This window comes from Agelaius phoeniceus, chromosome 9, assembly GCF_051311805.1.
Source record: "Agelaius phoeniceus isolate bAgePho1 chromosome 9, bAgePho1.hap1, whole genome shotgun sequence".
Lineage (NCBI taxonomy): Eukaryota > Metazoa > Chordata > Aves > Passeriformes > Icteridae > Agelaius > Agelaius phoeniceus.
The window spans coordinates 34,109,351-34,134,842 of record NC_135273.1 but is presented as its reverse complement, the minus strand read 5'-3'; the positions used below and the strand labels follow the sequence as shown (position 1 = coordinate 34,134,842).

The 25,492-nt window shown below is 48.5% G+C and overlaps 1 long non-coding RNA gene across 2 annotated transcripts; it reads left to right on the top strand.

The window, feature by feature from the left end:
- The first annotated feature begins 8,063 nt into the window (after positions 1–8,063).
- On the top strand, positions 8,064–21,470 carry LOC143694801 (uncharacterized). 2 transcript variants are annotated; one of them, XR_013183523.1, is made up of 3 exons: positions 8,064–8,227; positions 13,761–14,075; positions 21,399–21,470. It is a non-coding gene; the product is annotated as an uncharacterized LOC143694801 (long non-coding RNA). The 2 variants fall into 2 exon arrangements; XR_013183522.1 differs by lacking the exon at positions 8,064–8,227 and adding an exon at positions 13,099–13,573.
- The last annotated feature ends 4,022 nt before the right edge of the window (positions 21,471–25,492 follow it).

Here is a 25,492-nt window from a genome sequence, read left to right as displayed (position 1 = left end):
GAAAAAAGTGATGAACAGCCCAGGGGGCAGCAGGAGGATGAGGAGGAGGTGTGGGGGTCCTGCCCCGTCCCACCTGTGGAGATGCCGTGATGGGGCAGGTACGTGCCCCCGGGTTTCTCCTTGTCCTGCTGAGGTGAGGAGTGTGGGTGACCCTCTGGGTGACAGCTGGGCACCTCCAACCTGACACAACCTGGGTTTGGGTCACATATATGTGAGGAGAGGTGGAAAATGAGCCTAGAAACGTGCATTTCTTCTGTATGGCTGTGGGTTCAAGTGGCAGACCCTGAGGGGTCAGCTCAAGCCCTGCAGACCCCACTGCTGGGTCTACACAGAGCTTTTTAGTTCCGTTTTCTCATTTCAAGGGAAGTATTTGGGTGGGTTTTCAGTTTCAGAGTACTAGATGTTGTGGTGACAACACAACTTTCTATTATCATGTAAGAAACCCTGTAATGTGCTCATTTTCTGGGGCAAGAAGGTGTTTTGTCTAAGCAAAGAGGAAGAAAAGTTGCTTTGGCACTTGCAACTGATAACATGTATTTTGTGAGACAATCGGTTTTGACTATAGGATAGATTTGATAGATTTGTGCAAAGTTAAACGAAGATAACATGATTTTATTGCAATTGTGATGTAAACTGAGACACAGCTCTGCCAGGAAAGGTATCCCTCCCTCTGGTATATTGTAGAATTGTGTATAGTTCATGACTGTGCAGATTAGTTGGCTTAGGGCTAAAAGGGGATGTTGAAGACTACTTCTTTGGATCATTCATTGTGGTTTTGTCCTTGTGAGGCGGGGAGCATGAGGCAGCTTGATGGACTGATTTGCTGCTCACACAGAAAAAATACTTAACTGCTTAGTGTCTGGCTTCAAATTGAAAGAGGAGAGATCTAGATTAGGGAGAAATTCTTAGAGGGTGATGAGGCTCTGGCACAGGTTGGCCAGAGCATCTGTGGCTGCCCCATCCCTGGAAGTGTTCAAAGCCAAGCTGGACAGTGCTTGGAGCAACCTGATCTAGTGGGAGGTGTCCCTGCTCATGAGAGGGGGTTGGAATGAGCTGATCTTTAAGGTCCCTTCCAGTCTGAATCATTCTGGGATTTGTTCTGTGATTCTATGCACTTTCCAGCACCGCTCCCCACAACAACCCTTGCAGGTTCTTTGGAAGGGTAGCCCCAAGAAATCTGCCAGATGGGAGTACTTAGGAAATTGATTCCCTGATGGAAGGAGGCTTTGATCCCCAGCAGGTGCTTCTTGGCACGGTGGGGTGGGAGTGGAAAAACCTGCAAAATGGGCTCTGTCTAGGTGCAAGCAGAGCAAGAAGAGGGGGCTGGTGACCCTGGCATGTGGTAGGCAAGAGCTTGCCATTAACAGATTGATAAATGTGCCTGCTGTTGGGACCATACCATTCCCAGAAACTGCACATAATTTATGAATAGAGCTCCAGGCCAGAGTGGGGATTTTAGTGGCTCTTGCCAGCAGTGGTTGTGAGGACTCTGGTTTATTCTGACATAGACACAGCAGTGCAGCCAGGCAATATGCTTTTGTCAAAAAACAATATTTAATTTTTCATTCTTTCTTTCTGCATTTGGGCTTTTCTTTTCATCGAAGCCATCACTATTTTCCTTCCTATTTCCAAAGGCAGCAAACAAACAAGCCTTCAAAGCGAAACAAGCCTGAGTTTTGTTTTCCCTCAGGAAACTTGTTTTCCTTATTTTCAGAAACCAGTTTTCATAAGTCCCTGCTGCTGGGCCTCCCAGTCCCGTGCAAGGGGAGCATCAAAGGGGACAGGGCCTGGTGGGAGCTGTTTGCAGCCTGAGAGTGTTTGGTGTTGCAGTCTCCATACTTTGCAAAATGCCAGTTTTTGGGGAGAATTGCCTGAATTTGACTTGGGTCCTATTGTATAGCTGCCTGGTCCTCCAGACTTTTAATGTTTTTTATCCAATGGAGCAATGAGCATCAGCCCTGGAGCTCTCTTGCACACCTGCAGTTATTGCTTATAGTTTAACATGTCAGTTCTTCTGCATATGTTATTTTTTTCACATCTGCTTCTGCACACATTATTTGATTTACTCCACAGAGGAATCCAGGACTTGGCCACAGCAGCACAGGAGTCAAAGGCAGAGCCTGTTAGGACCACAGTGTCCCTTGTGAAGTCAGCCAGGAAAACATTGCATGCCTGCAAATATCCCAGGCAAACAGAGGGCAGTTTCAGAGAGGTGTGGGCAGGGAAGTGAAACCAAAACAAACTATTCCTTTCAAGAAACACACTGGCTCGGTCTTTGCAAGTGTGGACTCCCGTGCAGTTGTTTGGGCCTGAGCTGAAGTGGCTGTAAAGTGCAGCCACTCAGATTTGATGGTGGTTTACACTTGTTTGCTAAATGTGTGTCCCTACAAGAGGTTCTGGGAGGTGGAGACTCGGGAGGTGCGTGGGTACTGTTAGGTTGTGTCGTGGACACCTGGCAGCAGATATGTGCCTGTCTCTGCTGGGTGTTGCTCAACACCTTGGCTCTCCCTCACAGAAAACGTGCCTGGCTGAGCCTCTCTTTGCAGGCCAGCCACTGTGGTCGTGTTCTTGTGTAATGCAGTCTCGTTACAAGTGAGTCCACCCACTCAGCTGCAGTGTGGGGCTTCACTAAGGCTTTCAGGAGTGACCTTGCCCATCCACAGAATGGCTGACAATCCTCTGACCTGCTTTACAAGCTCTGGCTGTCCAGAGACAATAGTCCCAAGAAAGCTTGTTCTTAACCTTTTCCCAAAGAGCTAATTTTGGTGCCATGCATGCTGCTAGGCTGACAGAGCCCCTAAAACATGGAGGAACTTGGGAAGGGCACAGAGTCATTGCAATGGAATGGTTGTTCTTCTATCAGCTTCAAAGCATTAAGGGTGAGGGAGGCTTACTCACTGGTGTCCCTAAGGGCTTCTCAGGTCACCCTCAGCACCACTCACTGCCTTTCCCTGGATGACACATGGCACATGTGTCTTGGAGGTGTGAGTTGAACATAAGCAGGCTTTTAAGTGATGTCCTGGTTGACAGGAACCTCTCCAGACCTGGAGGAGGATGCCTTCGTGGGCACCATGAGATTCAGGACTTGCAAAGTAAGGGATTGATAACTTTGCCTTGAAACTCCTGGTGGCTGACTGTTTATTCATCTCTTTCTTTCTTTGACCCTTGTCAGCAGTTTATCTCAAGACAGCTCAGAGTGGCCTTGTTTCCCTGAGGAGGAAAGGGAGGAATACTCCAAGAGTGAAAAGCATTCATTGATCACCAAAGGCCACCAAGCAATAGAGTGGCAGAGGTGGGAAAAACACCAAGGTGTCCATCCATCAGGCCAGAGCCCTAGAATTATATGTGCCTTGCAACAAAAAACACTTAAAGGACAAAAAATGCCACAGGGACTGAGAGAAAGCCACAGACTGTCTATCTGAGGCCAGCCTCTTATGCAGATTACACCTGGCTCTGCTGCAGACAGTGGGCACTTCCAGTGCTGCTTCCCTGCAAGTGCTCAGCCCCTGGAACTGCTCCTGCCTGTGTGCTACAGTTTGTGTCAACCTGGGCTGCTGCTGCCCCCAGCTCCCCAGTTGGATGTGTGGAGCAGTGCAACTCAGAGTCCTGCTCCAGCCACGTTTGGGGGCTGCCTCAAGGCCCTTGCCACCTTGCCTCAGTGGTGCCTAACAAAGCAAAAGGCAGCTCAGCCTTGTTGCTGTCAGTGGCAGGATTTTAACACCTGGTGGCTGTCAGCAGAGTTAGTGTCCCATGCACAGCATGCCACTGGCCATACTCTGGCTGTAACCCAAGCCAGCCTTGAATGTATCCTTGATTTTGTCTTGGCAGGAGACCTGAGAATCCAAACCCAAAGGCAGCATGGCGTTTGCTTTCTTAAAACTGTGTTTGATGTGGGGTAGTGTTAAACAGGTTGACCAAGCCTAGGAGAGAGAGTCACTCTTGGAAAAGACAACCTGAAAGGACTTTCCCAGGAAGACCAGTTCTGAATCTGGCAGTTATAAAGCTGCTGCAGCTGTCAGATAGGCTTCTAGGAAAAATAACAGGACAGCAGGGCAGAGCTGACAGCTGAACTGGTACAGGTGACAAAAAACCATGCTGCCTCACCAGGGACTGAAGTGACCATTAGCCTCTCATAGGGTGTAAAAAAAATCAAATTGCATGCCAGAGAATGCTTTGGACAAAGCTGATTTGGGACCTGAATGTGCTGGGATATTTGCTGGTGAGTGCAATTGGATTTTCCATCTGGAAGGCATGACTGTCTGGCCTAGAAGCCAATTTAAAGAACAAATTAGATCTGGCTGTTTGTCAGAGCCTCCTCCTCAAAATGCAATAAGGACAGGGTGGTTATATAATGTAAACCATTCTTGGTAGTTTAGTGGTCCTGAAACAACAAACAAGCCAAGGAGGGAAAAATTGGTTTGTAGAATTCAAAGCCAAAGGAGTTCAGCTGAGGAATTCAGTCCACATGATCCAGCAGAGATGTGTGCTGCTATTCCTGTATGTCTTGAAAGGAAACTGCCACCAGATCCTCTGCTATTTTCTGTCCACAGGGCCCTACTGATAGGCGTGATATTTCAGCCTGTGCACTAAACCCCCGTGCTCCAAATATGCAGGGACAGTTGTGTGCAGAGCCAAGCAGTGTTCCCCACTGCTGGGGCGCCAGTGGGAGGCAGCTCCTTCCTCACCAACGCATATCAGAGCCCTCAGGAAAGGCAAAGCTCTGTGATAAACATGGGTTATGGTGGCTTTGCCCTGATCCATTGCAACATCCACTGACACAGGCAGGATGGGCACTTCAGAAAGAATTTCTTCACCTACAGGTAAAGCACTGGAGCGGGCTGCCCAAGGAGGTGGTGGAGTCACCATTCCTGGAGGTTTTCAAGGAATGACTGAGTGTGTCCCTTAGTGCTATGGTTTTGTTGGCAAAGAGAGGTGATTGGACAAAGGTTACACTCCATAATCTTGGAGGTCTTTTCCAACCTAAATGAGTCTGTGATTTGCAAGGTGTGTGGTAGGCAGCAGTCCCCGCTCACAACTGTCTCCTTGCTGACCCTTCTTAAAGCAGAGAAGTTTATTTTAATCACTGTATTGGTAGCAGCATCTGGCCAAATTAAAGAAAAATATTTTTTGAGCCTGAAGCAGGTGAACCACCCTTTCAGACTGATCTCCTTCAAGGGCTGCTGCAAGGGTCTGTTGACTACTTAATACTGATCTAGTAATTATCTGTGCTTTACTTCCTGCTGTTTGCAATCATGAACAGGCCTCTCAAACTTAAAAAAATACGAACTGTGCACGTGAAGTGGACAGCACTGATTTATTGAGGAGAAAGAGGAAGAATGTTGCAGTGCATCAAGATGAGGTTTCAGATGCCTGAGGTAAAAAAGGAGTGCTTGGCTTAGCCATGTGGACAGGGAGTTTGGTAGTGGGATGACCCAGATCTCCCCTCTTCTCACTGGGGCCTGTCACAACAGATTCCCTTTTTCTGGACTGGCATAAATCTAGAGTGACTGAACTCATGTTGAGCTGGCACGAGACCTAAGTGGCAAAGACTAAGGAAGCTAAAAAGAGCTTTTTTTCCATTGACTTTAATGAGTCCCAAAAGGAGAAGGATTGGACCCTTTCTGTTAAAACAAGTTTGTTTATTGGCACTCAGCTTCAGACATACCCTTTGGGCACCCAGCCTGATGGAGATGCTACATCCTGGAATACTGCAGCCATTGTGTGAACTGGTCTTGCCAAGTGTGCCTTTGGGATAGAAAAGCATCTTTCCACAGTCCCCTGTGATGCTGCTAAAAGGAGGCAGAGCCCCCAGTGGCAGCTAAAAACCCAACAAGCTGGAAGAGACTCCGTAGATGGCTGTAAGTTTACTGGTAGAGCTGCTTTTAATGAAGCAGGTTAATTACCCTGCCAGGGAGGATTTACATCAGGTGCTATGAAAGCAACGGTGGTGGGAGGGAAAACTCTGCTGTGGAGCCATGCTGCTCTCTGACACCATCAATCTGCTCCTAGGCTCACACCCTTCCTGCTTCACCTTGCTTGCCTCTCCTCACATTGACAGAAACAGCAATGGGGAAATAGAAAAACTCACAGCAGCTTTCAGGGCCCTTGTGAGGAAAGGTCAGAACATTCTCACACAAATGGGACACCAGGGCAGAGAGATTTAGGTTTTTTTTTCCTTTCCTGGTCCTGGCCCTTCCCAGTCCTCAGCTGCTCTATATCCCAGAGGCTGGCAGGCTTGTAGTGGGACAATGTCACCTCCATAACAGTTTGGCAGCAGCTGCCACTGGGAAGGGTCTAGGGCTCCCACAGTATCCTGTCTGTCCCAAGCAGCCTGCTCTCAAAAGGCAAGCAGAGTGGAAACCTCCCATGCCAGGGGCTTGGAAGGACCAAGGGGTCCTGCTGTGATGTGAGTCTTGATATCACAGCCCAAATGTAGAGAATATTTAGAAAATGGCCCAGGGTTAACTGTGTGTGCTGGAGTGACCCCTGGGGGGGCAGAGGGCACAGGTGAGGGCTCTGCCCTGCACAGGGGAGCAGTGGTGCTGCAGAAGGACATTAGCAGTGCTCCTTGTCTCCTGGCTTTCCTCTGTGAGGAATTTCCAGGGAAATTGAACCCGACTCCGCTCCATTAGCCACTCACCTCTCGTCCTCTGGGCCTGTCTTTTGCATTACGATGGAGCAGAGCTGCCTTGCACGCTGCTGTCAGGGTCTGAATCAGCTTTGATAAAAGACCAAATGTTGGAATGAGAGGAAGTATTCACCTAAAGTTGTTTTCAATTTCCTGAGCTTGCTATATCCATTCTCCTTCTCTTCTGGATTCCCAAACAATCAGTCTTCTGGGGGAGCCTTGCTTCATTACTTTTGCTTCCCCCAGTGCAATTGTCACTTAGTCTGGGTTTCCCAGTCCTCCCAGCTCTGATTCATTAACTTCAGAGTTTGTACAAAGCTGCTGTGGGTTTCCTGGCTGCTTGTGCAGGGATACTCACCTGCCCTGGCACTGCAGGGTTTGGTTTTCCTAGACAGAACTGTGGCACAGCTCTGCCTCCCTATGCACCTGGCATCTGGTTGGCCCTGGGCTGGACCCAAGATTTTGGGGTTTCTGGCTCACCCCATAGGGTGTTCACCCTACATGTATTGACTGGTTGTCCTGGGTTTGATGGCAGCTTGAGCCTGGTCTGCACCTGCCAAAGCTGAAGAGCAAGGGTTTTCTTAGTGATGTGTGTGGAAATAGGAGTGGAGGATTAACAGGAACCCTCTGCCTGGCAGAGGTGAGGGGGAGGCTGGAGGAGGGTGGGCTTTGGGGGGATGGAATAGCCCAGCAGTGCAGTGAAGCTGAAGGCATTCAGCAATAGCTTTTCACTAAACTGTTTAATGGTAAATCTAAATGCAAATCAGTGCTCTGGCTTATCAGTCCCACGTGTGCCAATGCACTGTGGCAAGCACCACGGTGTGCAAGTAACTAACTGAGCATACAATGCCTGAGCTTGGTTTTAATTGAGGGAGGCTTTCTGCTCAGCCAGGGGCCAAGGGAGTTGCTGTTGGGAACAGAGGAGCTTTTCCTCAGAGCCCCAGCCTTAGGATGGAGAACATTGTGCCCTGATGATTTCATGCATGAAAACCTCACCTTTATTTTTCCACCTGGATGAGAAGATTGTGAGTGTTCAGTCTAAGAACCTCTTTGCTACAGCTAAAGCTTCGTACTGCTCCAGCTGTGCTGAGAGCCTGTAGCAATGCTCTGCACCAGGGATTTCCCAGCTTCACCAAAACAAAGAATTTCCAAAGCAGCTCTCCCAGTGTAGGCACATCTCTGTCATGAGTAAAACCCATCTCCCACAGGCTGCTGTGGGAATTCTTGGACTTGCAGGGAATAGTACCGCAGGGATGGAGGCTTTTTCTTGTCTTATTTGTAGCAATGTTGTTCTTAATTTAACTTCTCTTTCCCACCCAGGCTCTGCAGGAACCAAGATAACAGTAAAAAACAGCCTAGCAGAGATGACCATCTCTGCAGACTCCACTGGCAGCGAAAATTAAAAATCAGCTCCAAACAAGTAAGAAAAAGCCCAGCAACAAACAGAAAACCAAACAACTGCTGCAAAGAAATCAAACTTCTTCTTGTGAAATGCTTCTTGGCCGTGCAGGGCTTCTGCTGTGAGAAAAAGTTGCTCCATGAAGAAGGGTGCAGAGCTTGATTTGCTCAGAGCCATTTCCCTCATCATCTGAACAAAAGGTGAGAGGTTAGTTGAAAACACAAGGACAAGCGTGGGCAGTTTAACTGTGTGTCCACCACTTGCTGCCTTCTGCTTTCCTCCAGCAAAGCCTTCCCTCTGTGGGGTGTGTGAGAGACGGGGTGGCCCCAAACTGTGCACAACCTGTGTTTGCTCCATCCTCTCTTGGAAGCTCTGACACAGCCTCTGCGGGAGCTGCTGGTGGCCAGGCTCCCACCCTGGACGTGGCTCAGCTCTGCCTGAGTGTTCTCACCCAGCTCTGGGGACAGGTTCCCAGCACTGCAGCTGCACAAAGCCACTTTGGCTTTGTTGGGAGGGAGGCAACAACGAGCTCAGGCATTTTAGGGTTATGAAAATATAAAAGCCTAACCAGATACTACTAACTTTGCTTCTTGCTTACTTCCTTTGCTGCTACCAGTGCTAAGAGTTCATATTGTGCAGTGAGCCCCTTTGTTTTGTAGGAGACCGAGTGATTGAAAACAGCCATGATATTACTATGCATGGACAGTATATTTTTTCCATGTATTTTCATAACCCTTTTCCCAAAGGATCAAATGTGTCTTTATTCTATAACTCCACAATGGGTTAGAGCAGCTCCTCGGGCGGGAATTGTTCTGCTCCATAGGCCACTTAATGCTTCCTATAAACAAATACCAAATTAGGTAGGTAATACTCAATATTCCTGACCTTACTTGCAAAGTATGTGTAACTGCATCTTAGAGAGACAAGGGTGTGGAGATACCCATTGTGAACCTGAGGTTAAAGATGACAAAATACTTAGGGGTTTTGGGTTTTTTTTCTGTTTTAGTTTTTGGAGTTGTTTGTTGGCTTTAGTTTTATTTTAATACAAAGAGAGGGTATGTGTATGTGTAAAACTGCATTTCCCACAAAAGAACTGCAGAGAAGCTTTGATCTCAGACCTCTTTTGTACCTTAGGCATCTCTGGTACCTATGCCAAAGTGTATCTAGATGAGAATGGAGTTTCACAATACTGCCATGAGATATATTTTTAAGTATGCATGTGCATGCTTGCTTTTTGTCCCTAGTTAACACTGTGTAATTTCCTAAATATTGTCTAAATTTGAGCCATGACATCAAGACTCCACTTCACAGCAGGACCCCTTGGTCCTTCCAAGTCCCTGGCATGGGAGGTTTCCACTCTGCTTGCCTTTTGAGAGCAGGCTGCTTGGGACAGACAGGATACTGTGGGAGCCCTAGACCTTGCCTACACTAAGGGCCCATGGCAGCTGCTGCCAAACTGTTATGGAGGTGACATTGTCCCACTACAAGCCTGCCAGCCTCTGGGATATAGAGCAGCTGAGGACTGGGAAGGGCCAGGACCAGGAGAGGAAAAACCCCTAAACCCCCAGTGTCCCATTTATGTGTGTTCTGACCTTTCCTCATAAGGGCCCTGAAAGCTGCTGTGAGTTTTTCTATTCCCCCATTGCTGTTTCTGTCAGGCAGCCCCCCCAAGACGTTCCACTCTCGCTGCCTTGCCTTGGAGGGATGTGGCTGTGCTTGCCTCAGCCCCTTGCAGTGCTCCATCTGAGCAGCATTTTGCACAGGGATGGTCTGCAGACCATGTACTTCCACTTGCAAGAGTCCTTCCCAGCCCCTTGTTTTGTTACACTCCTTCCTCCTCTCTTTGCTCAGAAAACATCTGTTTCCAGATGTTGTTCTTGAGCCTAATAAATGCAGGGAAAGGCCTTGAGTTAATATATTTACAATAGCTGGAGATGTTGGCTGCTGGTTAATGGCTGGTTCCAGCACACCAAGACCCCCGTGTTTCCTGCAGGGGGTGGTGGGGGGGGGGAAGCAGAAGAACAGAAAGAGAAAGAGAACTGGGATGGTGTTTTTCTCCCTGGTAAACAGCCTGAAAAGGGGGAGATTAGTGGGAGGACAGAGCACATGGCATCTCCAGGCAGCTGGCTTCAACTTCCAGGTAGTGACAGGAAGGACACCATTTTTTAATGGAAGGCTGTCTTTAAGTGATGGAAGGTGAGGAAAGCCTGCTGCTGTTATCTATCCCTTTACAGATGAAGACCTGTTGTAGATACCTGGCTGGCTTGAACTGTGCTCATAGAAGCAAGAACCTCATCCATGCCCAGCTCTATCCATTTCTGGCCTGTGGCATGGAGTGAGTGGTTCACATCCACAGTGCCTGCCTTGGGTCAAAGAGAATTTATGGTCTGTTGCAATGAGAGCACATTGTGCCACGTGAGGAATCCCCACGTATTGTGAGCACCGTGTGTCTGTTGTAGAGCAGTGCTGGGCAAACTCTGTGGGGTGCTTTGCCCACTTACAGATGTCCCTGAGAAAGACCAAGTGCCTGTGCCAGCTCCAGACTGACCAAGCTGGAGTCTTGCCACACCTGCTTGTAACTGATCAATTGACCCAGTGAAACATTTTCATTGTACAGAGGAGTTTTGGCTGCTTTGGGAGGTTATGTGTGAGTTCTGTTTGGTCCAGTTCTTTATTTATTTGTGCTGAGATCCCTAAACACCCTGGAGGACCTGATAGGAGCGATGGAAGTGTGTGGTTCCTGTCCTTGTAAGGAATATCATCAGCCTCCCCAAGGAAAGAGGGATACAGCCTCAAGCTCAGTGTCTGCAGGGCTTTCTGAGAGTCACTAGTCAGTGAAATGACTGCTGATTGCAAGTGAGTATTTGTTTCTACTCCACCAGCTTTGAGAGTCAGGAACTTGCAGGGGGACTGGTTTCAGGCCAGCGCTCACCTCCTTTCAGCCTGTTGAGAGAGCTGAAATCTCTGGGCTGTGCTCAACCCAAGGAGTGCTGAGATGATTCCACATGCCAGGCCTGTCTCTGGAGGCAGCTTTTTTGTTGAGCAGTGCTTGACATGCACAGTTGGCTCAGGTTTGGGGCTAAATTAGTCCATCTCTATTGGCATGGGATGACAGGGCTCCTTAATATCTCATGGATAGAAAAATTACCCTCCTGCACATCTGCAGCTAAGGCTTGTGCCTGAAACCTGTGTGAGTGCAGCTCCCCAGCCTGCAGCAGCTATGACATGCCCTCTAAATGAGCTGATCAGCTGGAGAGGGGCTGGGGGGAGGCAGGAAAAGACACTTAGAGAGTCATTCAGGCGATGCTCATGTCTGGACAGCAGGATCTGTATCAAAAAACAGAGCAAAAAAGTAGAAAGCTCTCCCCAGCCAGTGGCGAGAAAAGAGATGTAGACACCCAGCAGATTTCCATTTTTAGCTTAGAGGGTGTGTTTTTGTGATTTCAGTGCTTAGGTTGGTATAAAGGGGGGAGAGACAGACAGCTTTAGGTGAAACTTTGTATTACACAGGCAGGTAGCTGCAGTCATCAGTAGTTCAACCCCAGCCTAGTGTACTGCAGCACTCTCTGGGACACTCAGCACCAGTTGTGAACTGGTATTTTCCCAAGAAGATCTCTGCTTCTCAAACACTGTATCATCAGCCTCTAGGCATCTCCCTTTCATTTCTCTCTGTCTACTTATTTGCTGTGATTGCAGGTGGTATCTTGGGGAACTCCCATGGAGCCAGGGCCTCAAAGACTTGTTTTTCTTTTGTAAAGAAGTAGGCTGCAAACACAGGGGGTAGGAGACCAGGGTGGCTACACCTCCTGAACGAATAGACACCCTTTGTGTGCCAGGTCTGTGGGTTACACATCTCTGCCCTGCTCATATGAAAAACTGTTGAAAGGCTGCAGCCATCAGAGGGGTGTTTTCCCTGCGTGCCGGAACAGCAACGCAAATTTGAGCAGCAAGATGACAAGAAACCCACTAAAAGAAATAAAGAAAGGATTTCCTGCCTCGCAGACGCTAAAACCCCATTTTGGGAAGTGAGTGGCTGTGAAAGGCATGAGGCCATCCAAAGAATTGGGGCTGTGTGCTACCGGGCCCTCTGAGGGTTTGTCTGGTGGAGGAGAAACAGCTCGTGCTTGCGTTAACCTGCTCCCAGAAGGTCTGGCTCTTCCAGCCCCCTGAAACAGAGACCAGGCCAGAGATGAATATGAGTTTTCTCTGCCAGTTAATTTCCAGCACAGACTGCACGCAAAATCTTCATTTAAAACGTGTAAATGACAGCAAAAGAGCCACAAGGGAGCCGGATTTTAAGAGACCAATTTGCTGCCTGGCTTTTAATGACTGTGCACCACGGTGAGCTCTGTGCTGCTTCACTGCTGAGCGTGCCTAAGGAGAGGATGAAAGAACGGACAGACAGACAGGCAGGGGCTCAGCAGAGCCTGCATGTCACCCTGGAGGATAAAATATTGTATGTTATGCTCAGAAAAACTGGGAGAGGTGGCCCTCCCTTGCTGCTGAAGAACAGAAGGAGGCTTTGTTTCCCAGACTCATGGCTCGGAGCTGCCCTACGGCACGTTTTGGGGAGACTGCTCCCTGCCAAAGGGAGATTGTCTGTCTGTCTGTCTGGTGCCCTGTGCCTGGTGGGACACGCAGATGATGGGAAGCTCTGCTTCACTAGAGGGCCTCAGCAGATTAGTTCCTCTGAGCACCCTTGGCATGTTGTATACCCCCAAGTCAGGCCCCAGATGTTCCCCCCTTGCACTGCAGCCTGCCTGGGGTGTTTCTCCCTGCTGCCCTTCGCTTGTTCCTTGCAGAGCCCTCAGCTGCCAGCTCTTGTTTCCCGATGTTTCCCTCTGCTTCTCACCCTGCCTGGCTGCTCTCCTCAAAATATCGGGCTCCAAATCCCCCACTGCCGGTGCCTCGGGGCTGCCTCAGGATCTGCGTGGGGGACGCCACAGCCCGTTTGTGCCATCCCATGAAGTGCTCCCGGCTGCCTGGAGGAAAGGAAGACGCAGGCTGGTGTGAGCCCAGCCTCTGCTTTACAATCTCTTTCCTGCCACTATAAATAACCTCGGCGAGAGTCACTTCAAAGGGAAGGGCTGGCGGCGGAGAGGTGGTTTGGGGACCGAGCGGGACAGGGGCGTCCCACTGCCCGATCCCACCCCGGCGCTTTGCATAAATAAATAAATCATGCAGCAAGGGAGAGGTGGAGAGAGAGGGCGAGCAGAGGAGGTTACTTTGGGAAGCCGCGCAGCTCGCTCATCCCAGCCCCGTAGTTCGGAGGGAGTGTGTCATGTTACAGGGGAGCCACGATCAGCCAGAGCACAACGTCGCCGGAGCAGCTGAGAATTACCTCTCTCTAATGGGGACTTTCATGTGCGAGCTCCTGGCCAGTCTGCGAAGGAACTGAAACTGACAGCTTAGAAAGAATCAAAAACTTACCAGCGAACCAAAAGACTGAAATACAGGAGGAAAAAAAAGAAATCTTGATCAGATTATTTTTTCCCCCCTCGCACTCTTTGCTGCAGTTGGATCCCTTTTTTCTGCACCCCTTTTATGTGTGTGTGGTTTGTTTTTATTTTTTAAAGACACCCCCCCATCCACTTTTGTCATTATTGCTGTCACTTGTGATTTGCTGGCACTGGGATTCCCTTCGACGTTCTTTTTCTTATGCCTTCTGGATTGCGCGTCTTGGAGTAGGAGCGAAGTTTTATTTATTCTATTTATTTATTTATTGTTTCTCAGGACAGGGAGGGAATGTTGGAGGAGAAGAGCTGGAAAGGCGTCGACGAAGCAGCTTTTGACAGGGGGTGTGTGGCTCCCCCCAGGAGCGGCGATGGGGAGCGATGCTGCCGCCTCCCTCTGCTGCTGGGCTCGGGGCTGCCCGGCGTGTCCCTGCTCTCTCTGGTGCTCAGCCTCCTGCTGTACTTTCGGACCTCCGATCTGCAGTCCCGCGTGTCCCACTTGGAAGCAGACAGACCCACACAGCTCCCAGCCTGGCTCTCAGCAGACCAAATGGAGACAGCTATTTTGGGAAGAGTTGACCAACTGCTCAATGAGGTCAGTGTTCTTTCATTTTGCATGTATAGGTTGTAGTATTACAGGTTTTAGGCATATGCATGCTTGCATTGTGACATTATCCAGTTTTTCCCCCTCCTTAAAAGTGTATCTCTTCACGAGTGATGCTGCTGCTAGGTTGAATTCCCTGTTCCTTCAGGTCCCTCCCACCTCTCAAACTTGCTTGGCGTTCACTTCTCTCTTCTCAGCCCATGCTGTAGCTGAAGCCTGCACTTTGCAAAGAGGAAAACCCAATCCCTTACCCTGCTGGGGAGGCAAAAACCTCCAGCCCTTCTCTTCAGGAGTCTTGCATGCTGAAAGAGTTAGAATTAGAGGTTAAACCTGGGGATTCAGCCTGGGTTTGAGCCCCAGAAGGGAGACAGGCAAGGCATGTCACAGCCAGCATGGCTATGGGAGGAGGTAATTGCAAGCACACCAATGTTGTGATGGGCTGGTGTTGGTGCTGTACCAGCCCTGACCCCTTCCACAGCTCCTGGCTCAGGAAAATGAGACGCACTGGTGTTGCCAGGATGGTTTCTGGTACTGCCAGGGCATCAGTGCAGAGCATATGGCTGTGTTATACTCACTTGAGTCCCATCCAAACTCCACTGGACACTGTGGGCTCTCCTCTGGTGATGGGGGAATGCTGCTGCTGGTTTCAGCAGGTCACTAAAGAGAGTCCAAAAGTGCAGATTATTGTTGCTGACACCTTTTACTTTGCTGTGTTGGTGCTGCTGGGGGCTGTCTGTGTTCCTCTACTCTGGCTGTGATGAGTATTCCTTGCCTTGTTGGGCTTTGAAGTGGTGTTGACATGTGTCAGGGAGCAGATGGTGGCTGATGTCTCTGAACTCTCCAGACAGGTCCCCACTGACCTGTTCCCACAGCTCTAGGAGAGGCTTGGGGGTGAAATTCAGGGCTGGAGCCGTTTCCACCCACCTCTCCTTTTCTCTGTTTACTCTAGCTTTGGCTTGAGTCATGCTGGAGAGATCCCTGGGGCTAGCCCAAAAACTGTTTGTGGCTTAAAAAAATCTCTTCTGGGCTGCTATTGCCAGATGAGGTGAGGAATGGGATGATCAGAGTGCTGGCTACTGGGACCTGCCTTGGGCAGTGCTGCCTGGCACCTGGGGTGACCTGGAGCCCCTCCTGCTTTCTAGGAGCAGTGAAAGTCTGTGGTGAGGAGTTCAAACCTACAGCTGACAGGCTCTGCTTCTGTTTATGGGTCTTGTGAGAGCACTCCCTGGATCTGCTGGGCTGTGCAGCCAAAAGCTGTGAACCTTGAGCTAGCAAACACTGCAGGAGCTGAAGGATATGGTTTTGAGTTGCCTCTTTGGATGAGGAATAAGGGAAAGACAGGGTCCATGGGGCAATATCCTACTTTAAAAAGGGGTTTGGGGAGGCAGAAGCATTTAGAGTGATTGGATCTGTGCCCTATGGCTGCACTCTCATGCAGGGACTCCTTCCCTGCTACCAGGCAGGGGATAGTGCAGCATTCCCTCTGTTGCTGCTGGCATGAATCTGCTGGGAAGTCAAAGTTTACTGAGATTTGAGAAGTGCCTCCCGGGAATGGTGCCTGGGGCCGGATGGCCCTGTGTGTCCTGCTGGCTCTGCTGGCAAGCGACACCTTTACACCTTTTTATAGCTCAGCTTAGCGAGGAAATGGGGGGCTCATGATGCCCATGTGCCCAGAGCAGCCCCTCCTGTGCTCCTGGAAGTGCCCACAGCCCCACTGCAGCCAGGGTGGAGAGCAGCTGTAGGACAGGAATGACTGCTTGAGGGGCCAGCACTTGCTCCTGAGTACCACCAGGGTTACCAGCTCCATCCTGGGCCACAACTTCTAAAAGAGCTTGGAGAAAAGTGCTGGAGACTGCGGAGGAGGAAGGATGTGTGGCCCACATCTCCTGTCCCTTTATACCTGTGGAGGTCTGATGCCTGTGGGGGAGGTGGGCTCTGTCCCCCAGGGAGAACACCCTTGCCAGCTGTGCTGCCCACTTGTGCTAAGCATCTAAACCTCAGAGCTGCACACTCAGCCAGAGGCACTGGCATGGAGCAAACAGCTCGAGGTGCAGGGCAAGGGGCTGCTGGTGGACACATGGTGGGGTGCCATGTGAGGCTTTTGATTAGGAAAGAAAAATCCTTCTGGTCCTCCTTTTCATTCTGTCTGAACTTGGGCCCAGGACTGACTGAGGGGGCAAGGATGGAGGAAAACAAGGTAGATAAAGGGAACAGGGAAAGGATGGGAGAAAAAAAAGTAAGGAAAGCAAAGTAAGTCGTGCTGACCATGATGGGGGAGAGGGGCTGCAGATGGGTTTGTTGTGATGGACGTGGAAGTGGGAAATTCATCTCCCCCTGCTCAGTCAGACCCTCACCGCCTCTCATTGCCACATCCTCACCGTTTCCTGGTGTTTCAACCTTAATGGGTTTCACAGCTGCCAGCTCAGTGAATCCATCACAAAATAAAACAGCAAAGCTTTAAAGGAACCCCAGCTTTAGACAAAGCTGATCAGAGGTGGGAAGGAAGGCACAGCACACTTCTAGCTCTGGTGGCTGTGAAGATTAGCTGGAGGAATGTGAATAAGTAAAGCCTGTGAGGGCTGATAGAGGAGCTCTAAGGTTATGCTCAAAACCTGTACTGCTCTGAGCTGGAGTGTGTAATGCCCTCCAGTGTGGGTCATGAGTGTGCCCAGGTGTGTCCTGGGTGTTCCCAAGGGTCACCGTCCATATTACACTGAGAAGTGCAAATTGCCAAAGTCCTTTTAGAGGCCTTTCTTCTAGACATGCAAAAATAAAGCAAAGTGGCAGGGAGAGGAGCTGGGGTGGTTTGCTTAAGATGTTAATTTTAAGGCAGCTGGTGGGGATGTTTTCTCCATCTCAGAGCCTGGTTTTTGAGCACTGGTGGCTGGCTGTGGCAGAGTTTCCATCTCAGCTCGGGAGGAGCGAGGAGAGGGGGCAGATGCTTTCCCAGAAGCAGCCTGACCAGTGCTGCATTTGCTACTGTGTAAACCTCTGCCTGGTGTAGGCGAATGCCACAAGGGAATTTTCTACCAGACTCAAATTGACTCGGTTTTCTTGTAAAAACATCTGTGCAGAATGGGCCAGAAGCAGGTAGTACAGGGAGAACTTTAACTCCATGTAGGAATTCGAATTCCTCTGCATTTATGAGACATCATAAAGTCATACAAGGAGCACAAATAAACTCACTCCTGGCATTTGCAAGAGAGGTAAAGCTTTCCAAAGAAGAAAACAAGGTCCTTTCCCATGCTGGGTAACACTTGGTGCTATTTCACTTGCCAAAAACTCATCAGAGTGGAGAATGGGATGGATTCAGTGCTGTTGCAAGGAAAAAGAAATCCCAGAATTTGTGAGTTTGTAGAGATAGAAATGTGTATGTGTGATGCAGCAGCAGGTTATCCTGTGCACCCTGGGGGAAGATCACCTGCCCCTCAGCCTTCTCAGGGGCTTGTGTTGAAGGTGTTTGTTGTGGTTTCAGTGACTCTTAAGGGATTCAGGAACGTGCCTGTGAATGGGGAGGGAGCACTGATCCTCACTGCTTTCCCTGGAACTCTTTCCTTACTTATGCAAGCAAAGGAGGGACACCAGAAAACTCTTTCCCTCCTGACTTGAAACATTTTTCCCCCCTCATTTTATTCTTTATCTCAGAGCACACTGCACAATTGTTTCCTAGGGTCTGCAAGCTTGCTCTAAGCATCCCTGCCTACATCTTTAGCTTAGTGCTCTTTGCCCCACAATCAGGGGATCTATTTTTTTCTTTCAGCTTCTCTGGTAGCTGAGTTCCATTTCCTTTCAGCTGCTTGCAATCCCTGTACCTAGGTGGTGTTATTTCCAAGCTTTTTGCTCCATCTGGGAGGACCTGCTGCTCTCTTTTGCTTTGTGCCACATGGTCCCATGATTCCAGGAGCTGGGCCTTTAAGAAAAAACGGGGAAATTGGAGGTAAAACAATAAGAGTTAACAAAACCACCCACCCCTGAAATCCTCCTGATGGTTGTAATAGATTATCTATTTAAAATGTGTTTCTCTTAGCTGTTGGAGATAGTGGTGGGAAATGATTTCACCTCCCCGGGTGACTGCAAACAACTGGGAATGCTAAAGAGCTATTAATCTGCCCCCTTTGAAGAAGTGCCCTCCCTCTCACCTAATCTCAAGTGCCCATCCAAAATAGACAGGCACTGCAAGGTTTAGGAGACCACAGCCTAATGACACTTCACTGTCAGAAGTGGCCTTGCTGTCACTGCTCTGCCCACCCATGTCAGCCCTGTCCTGTCACACTTGTGGTGAGTTAACAAAATCCATGGGAAAAGCCCATGCTGACTTCAGTGCCCATTCCCAGCAGGTGTTTCAGCATTGCCCTCCTGGCCTTGCCCTCTTGCAGCCGGGATTTTCCCTTTCCCCTCCCTCAGCAATGTGCCGTGGCTCCTGAATCCTCAGAGTTGCAGACAGGGGTGATCAGCTGTGGCTCCAGTGCTGGCAAAGGCTTTTTTCAGCCACTTGCCCTGGTGTAGGGGGAAGATGCAGCTGTTATGTCACTGGATAACGTGACAGACGAGAGCAGGCTCTGCTGACAAAGCAATGCCCTCCATAGGAAGTGTTTTCAACCTTTCTGGAAGGCAGCCTGTTGCTGCTCTTGATGTTACATGCTCCAGGTATCCCCCAGGTGAAAAAATTCCCCCAGATCCCAGGAAGGAGATTGCAAACACTAGATTCCCAGAGCCAACCTTCTTTTTAAATTTTGCTTATAGAAGCCAACCTGGCCCTAAAATTGAATGCTTTTCTATTGCCTGGGAATGAAAGTTTTCTCTTGGAAATGACATTTTTAGAGGGAAGTACATTTGGTTTGCTGTCCTGAACAAAACCAGCTTCTTGTGTTGGACCAGGCAATATTTTGCACAGTGGAAACGAGGGAAGCAGAAAAGGCTGGGGGGTTTGTTTTGTTTTGCCATCTCCACCCAAAGTTGAATTGAGGTCTCCAAGAGCCAAGGATTTTTTTCTGTGGCAGTGTTTATTTAATAGACTGTGCAGGAGAATGAACACCAGACGTTCCTAAATCCCTGGTAGGTTTTACCTCCCACTAAAGTGGAGCAGTCCCATGGCACCAGTGCCCTTTGCACTCCCCAGGGGTGTGCAGAGCTCTTGGGCTTGAGGGAGACACGAGGGATGGGGCAGAATGTCCAAAGGCTGGTAAGTGAGTGATGGCTGCATGCTCATGGTGCACAGGGCTGTGCTCCAGCCTGCCCAGCAGCACCAGCACCTCCCTCCCCAGGGGCCCCTGTCCTTGAGAAGGCTATTTCAGTTGTCCCAGGTCTTTCCACTACCTTGACCCTGCAGATAAAGCCTCAGGGAAATGTTATCAGCCCTGTTCCGTTCCCAGTCATGCTCGAGTCCTGCTGGGTCATCACTTCCCTGTCCAGTTATGCTGCTCCTCTCTTTGTAAGCCTGCACAGCAACCCAGCCAAGGCTTCTTGCAGCACAGCCTAACTCAGCCATTCCCCCTTACAGCCCCTCCAGTGCCTCTGCCCTTGGTGGGGCAGGGATCTGTTCCATGTTTCCTTGCAGATTTGTGTCCTGTAAAGCCCCTGTTGCATGCAGGGTGTTTGGACCCTTGTTGGCTAGGAAATGGCTTTCTGCTCCTGCCATTGCAAACCATCATCCCTTCCTTGTCTGAGCCTAATTCCAAGCAGCTCCACCCAAACATGGCAGTGTGGTGTTGGAGACGTTTTGGTTGGCACATGTGTGGGTGGGAATGGGGCTGTGTGTGTCCACGCAGCAGTGTGAGTATCCAAATAAAGGCTCTGCTGTCCTGCTTGTGCCCATGTTTGACCACTAGCAGTTGGAAGCCAGAGCAGAGCTGTGCCATCTGGGGTGGCAGCAGGATGGGAAGGTGCCCAAATGCAGAAATTCACAGAGTATCTGTGCTTTTAACTGAGAAAGTAAACACCAATGAAATGCTCTATGGGAACTGGCAATTTTCCTTGCCTAAAACCCTCTCCTCACCCTGCTATCAAATCAACTTGCTATCAAAACATTTCAATCTACCATGCAAAATAAAGCTCTGAAAATATTTAATTTCTAGTCAGTCACAACAACCATTACTCCTCTGACTTGCAAAGAGGAAGCCAATCCTTTCAAAGTGAAAAAATGGAAATGTTCCAGCCAATTCTGCCTTCCTTCATCTCAGGCAGAAACAAGTTGATTCACTTTTATCCTCTCTAAAAGAATTTTTCCCCAAACTGATGCTTTCTTGCAGGAAGATACTCAATTACTTGTGAAAATAAAGCAATTTCTATATTATCTTGGGCATGGGTTTCTGTTGTGTTCTATGTAAAGCTATTTCTTTTGAAATATTGGCCCATGTGTGAAGTAGTTCAAAAAATAGAAAGGCTCAATGGGGATGGGAAGAGAGAGTGATTCCAGAGCTTAGGAACCCCAGCAGCTCAGTGGTCTCAAATCATTAACCAAGTGTGGTTCGCAGGCATTAATAAATAACCTATTTGGATTGATTTGCATTTTCTGAACTAAATTACAGCTATTTTATAAAGCCTGTGAGGGGTGGTGAGGATGCTACCCCTGAAGCACATTTTTCTCAGGACATGGGTTAATTTTGTTGATGTTCCCAGGGAGGGAAGATGCAGTGACCTCAGGTGGACTTGATTTGCCCTTCAAGAGATGCACAGGTGGACCCAGAGAGCAGGAGACTGACACACTGGCACCGTTAGAAATCCAAACTCATATATGAAATCAACATTCTGACAAGATTCCACCTTGTGGAAGCTCTTGATAGGTTTTGTTGTGTTCTGCCCTTGGGGGAAAAATTAAGTTTTACAGAGTCTGAAGATTTCAGGGGATGCTGTTGATGTTTTCAGTTCATCTTCAGCCACAATCTTGCAGAGGGACCCTTCTGTCCATCCAGGTGTCTCCAAGAACATCAGGAATGTGCTGCAGGGTGGAAGAGGACCTGCTTCAGATCTTCATTTTCTGCCCACTGAGTGGGTCTTCTGAGGAATGTGGCTTTGTCACGAGGACACAGTCACCAATTTATTTGCCACTGCTGGCTCTTGGTTTTGTAATGCCTGTCAGGAGGACCACATTTGGAGGCCATTACGAAACTCCCTCAGCCTGCTTTCAATCAGACCCTGCATTTCTAGTTAAGGGCTATGAACTTTATTGCCTTTTTTCGTTCCCAAACTGCTCTGCCCTGTCTCTCCCATCTCTACTTGGGCAGCATCCCCTCCCAGTTCCACTTTTTCAAGAATTTGAGGCTTTGGTTTCAATGGTATAAATTAATCCTTCTTCTGTTTTTCCTCTCTTGGCAGAAATTAAAGTTCCACTTGCCAAGACATCGAGAAGTTCGAGACACACACCAGCGATGCAACTGCCCGGCAGGTAGGGATCTGGGACAGCTGGCACTGTGGAAAGTGACAAAAACTTCTCTGTTTTTATGTCTCATTGAAGGATTTTTGAAGGCAGTCTCCTGTGTGAATGCAAAGTTCTGTGTACTTACATAACAGTTTGCTCAAATACAGGAAGTTGATATGGAGATGTGGGCAACAAGCCTGGTGCCAGCATCTGACAGGAACAACAGGAAAAGGGATAGAGATCCACGTGGATGTCCTGATAGCCAAGAGAGAAGGACACATCTGGAGGGCCAATGTTCCCACTGATTTTAGATATCAGTTTTGAATTGGGCAGAGAGGCTCTTGGGAAATTCATCTTTCTTGCCTGATATTGGAAGGTATGAGACATGTAGGCTAGATCCAACACCAAAGCTGAATTTTGGTGAGCCAAATGCCTCTAGGGTGAGAAGATTTGAATTCCTTGGTGTTCTACAACTATCCAAGGCATGTTGCAGAATTAACAGCCTTCTGCTAGAAGCAGCCATTTATGAGGGGCTTGAATGAAGTGGTCACTTGAGGTCCCACTCATATAACATACAGAAATATTATGGGATTGCCTAATTGCATTATGGTTTTAATCATGTTAATATCAAAAGGCTCTTTGAGACACATCTTCTGAAGTGGTTTCAATACAATAAGTGACAAATTGCTATGGAAAAAACGTTTGTGAATGGCATTTCATTCCACGGGTATGAATCATTCAGCCTTCCTCATTGTCTTTTGATGCATTTGACTAGAAAAAAAATAGAGAAGTGCCAGCTACCACTCACATCCAAAGCTGAAGTTCTGGCAGAATTTGAATTTGTATATTCAAACTGGGTGACTGAAACTTGTTTTGCCAAGAAGGTGGCAGGGGAAGTTATGTCTGGATGAGCACATGAAAGTAGCATTTCCATTTTCAGTTGTTTCCCCTTTGGCTCTCCTTCGTGTCCAGTGTGACAGTACCTGGCAGTGTGCTTAACAAAGGGTACTTAAATGTGGCCAACAGTTGGGATAAGGGGGGATAAAATTACAAAGGGGTTGTCTTTGCTGTAGGTAAGGTCTCAAAAGCGTTGTATTTATTCTTGTACACACACAGTCTCTTGCCAGACTAAAATGAATTTGTAGCACAGCAGTTTGTAAAAGCAAGAGTTAAAATTCTTCAGGTTTGTGGTGGAAAATCCAGAACTGTAGAACACTGGAAAAAGCCTAATTTGACTAGTCCAGATCAGGACTGTTGGACTTTCTTTTTAGTCCCAGAAATAAACAACAGGAGCAATTTTCGTTTAAATTTAAAAGATGGTACAAATAAAATGTTTTCTAAGTATCATTTCTCAAAAGAGCAGATCAAAACTGACTTCAGCTCATTTTAAATACCAACATTTTCCCTTCAATGGGAACACAAATCACAACCCTCCTCCATTTTTAAGTTCTTGCCTGGGCTTGACAAATAAATGCCATAAAACCACAGGAGTGAATGTCCTCCTGGTGTTTCTGAGGCAGCTTGAAGAAGGAAACTTTGAACTTAAGTGCAGAGCAGAGAAAAAAGATATTAGTTCCTTTCTGAGGCCATGTGAATGTCCCTCCTACACCATTTGTGTGATAGATGAAATGCCCAGGTATTTCAGCATCGAGATCATAACACTTGGTTACAGATAGCCACATTCCTTGGGAAGCTTTGGCAGCAATCTGTGCTGGATTTCTCATAAATCTTAGGTGCCCGTTCATTCCATTAAGCTCACAGTATTGCTGAGTAACAGCTTTGATTTAGAAGGACAATAATAATAATACATTTCTCCTAAGGATTGAGGCTTCCTTTTTCCCTGTCAAACTTGCTTGTCTTTGTCAAATATTCTATGGATAAACTATATATAAAATTCTCCCCCACCCATCAGCTAATCTGTTGAGGGAAATGAAACCATGGTGTAAAGCTGATGTTGTGGCAGGTGAGGTTTTGATTGCCTTGGAGCAGGACAGAAACCAAGGCACCTTCAGCCAGCTGTTGTCTCCTCTTAGACCCTTTGCTCCAGGGTACTTCTCTTTGGTCTCCAGGCTGGTCAGTGCAGGCCACCTGACCACGTTTCAGTGTGGTCTCTCTTCAGGACAAGACCTTGGGAGTCCTTTTCTTCCATGCATTTTTTTCCCTGGTGTTTAAAATGCCCCAAGGACCAGACAAGATGATTTTGCAGGAGACCAAGGTATTCAGAAGCCGTCAGGATGTCGCAAGACTTGGCGCATGCCCGTTGCTTCTCAATTGCCCACTTCACTGCCTATAAACACACCACACACCGTGCTCCTCAGCAAAATAAATGTTTATCAGAAGTGACATTTGAGTTCATCCCTGTCTGGGAGTCAGGTCCCTGCATGGCACAGAAGGGGAAAAGGAAGACAAGTTCATCTGCTGACCTGTTCAGTGTGGATGTGGAGGTCTCCAGGGCGGTGTCACCCATTGCCATAGAAGAACTTCTGAACTGATGGGATTGTGAACAGAAATGGTTTGGAAAAGCTGGGAATAGGAGAAAAAGAAGATTGTGAAGTGTGTGACTGTGCTGTGGCTATCTGAGAGCGTGTGATAAGGATTCTAGAAATAACATGGTCAGGAAAACAGCACAGCTGTATTTACAGCAAATGATAAGGAAATACAAGCTTCATTTGACTGGAGAGCAGCTACTTCAGATCACTTGGGCTGGGTGTGACTACCTGTGAGATGTTGCTCCTTGGCATTGTGTTTTTTGAGTTTGGAGGTCACAGTGGGCTTCTCCAACAGTGTCTTGGTGGGGAGGACACAGCCCTCAAGTTTAACATAACCTATCTGGGTAATTAATGACTTTGTTCCCTTCAATAGATAACCTCTGTCACTCATTCTGTCCCCACTTACTGCTAGACAGATCTGGGACAACTTTGTACAGGTTGAAGAAGAGAAACCTCCATGGCAGCAGTGACTGCACCCAGCTGTTCTCCAACCCCAGACCCTGTGCTGGGGATGGGGCCACGTGTGGGCAGAGAGCTCACACTTGTTTTGCTCTGAGGTTGTTGAATGCATGGATTTAACTTGGGGAATTTTTCTGGGACTGAGCAGATGCTTTTCCATATGGTGTGTGGATGTGGTCGGGAGCTACCTGAGGCTGGAGGATCCTCTTACAGCCAACTGACCTCCCTTAATTTCCTCCATGTAATAAAAAAATGCTGCAAGGGGAAAGCATTTTGTTTCAGGTTGACAGGGCAAAAAAATCTAAGCTTTCCTGGTCTAATCTTGATCCAGTTGCAGATCCAGACTCTGTCTGCCTGGGCAGCCTCAAACAGCCAGGGATTACACCACAATCCCTTCCCACAGCTTTCCTGGCGGAGGTGGGCGCTTGTGTATTTTGTATATTGTGACTCTCTTTATTAGACCTTTCCCATCTTCCTCTCCTCAGCTCTGATTTTCACAGTCCCCACGTGGTTGTTTTTCACTGTGCTGGCTCTCTTCTCTGGTCTTCAATATCCCTTAAAAAAAAAAAAAAAAAAAGAAGAAAAGGGCTGGCTGCTTTCCCTCTGCCTCCACAGTGCTTGTTTTGGTCCGGTTTCTCCTTGGTCAGGTTGGGAGCCCGCGGTGCTGGAGGCGGTCAGCCATGCAAGAAGGGAAGCAGCTCAGAGGGATGCTGAATGACTTTTCCATCCCTCCCTGTGGCAGCACTCGGGGGCAGAGGAGGGACCTGGGCTGCAGGAGGAGGCAGCTCCCAGGCACTGGCACTGGCAGTCAGAGGAAGGGTGCACAGCCCTTCCACAAACCAATGTAGCTTCTGTTGTCACAGGGGCTTGGAGGATGGTGTGGGGCAGCTGCAAGAATTTTGGCAGTGGCCAGGAACTGAGCTTTTCTCTGGAATGTCTTTGAGGCTTTGCAAAGGAATGTCCCCTGGGCATTTCTTCTCATACAAAATTTCACCCACGTTTCCTATCTGCCCCACCATGGGGCACAGAGAAGGCTGCTTGGCCCCCCTTCAGCTGCAACTGACTTTGCAGAAATACCAGCAGCAGATATTGCAACTCAAAAT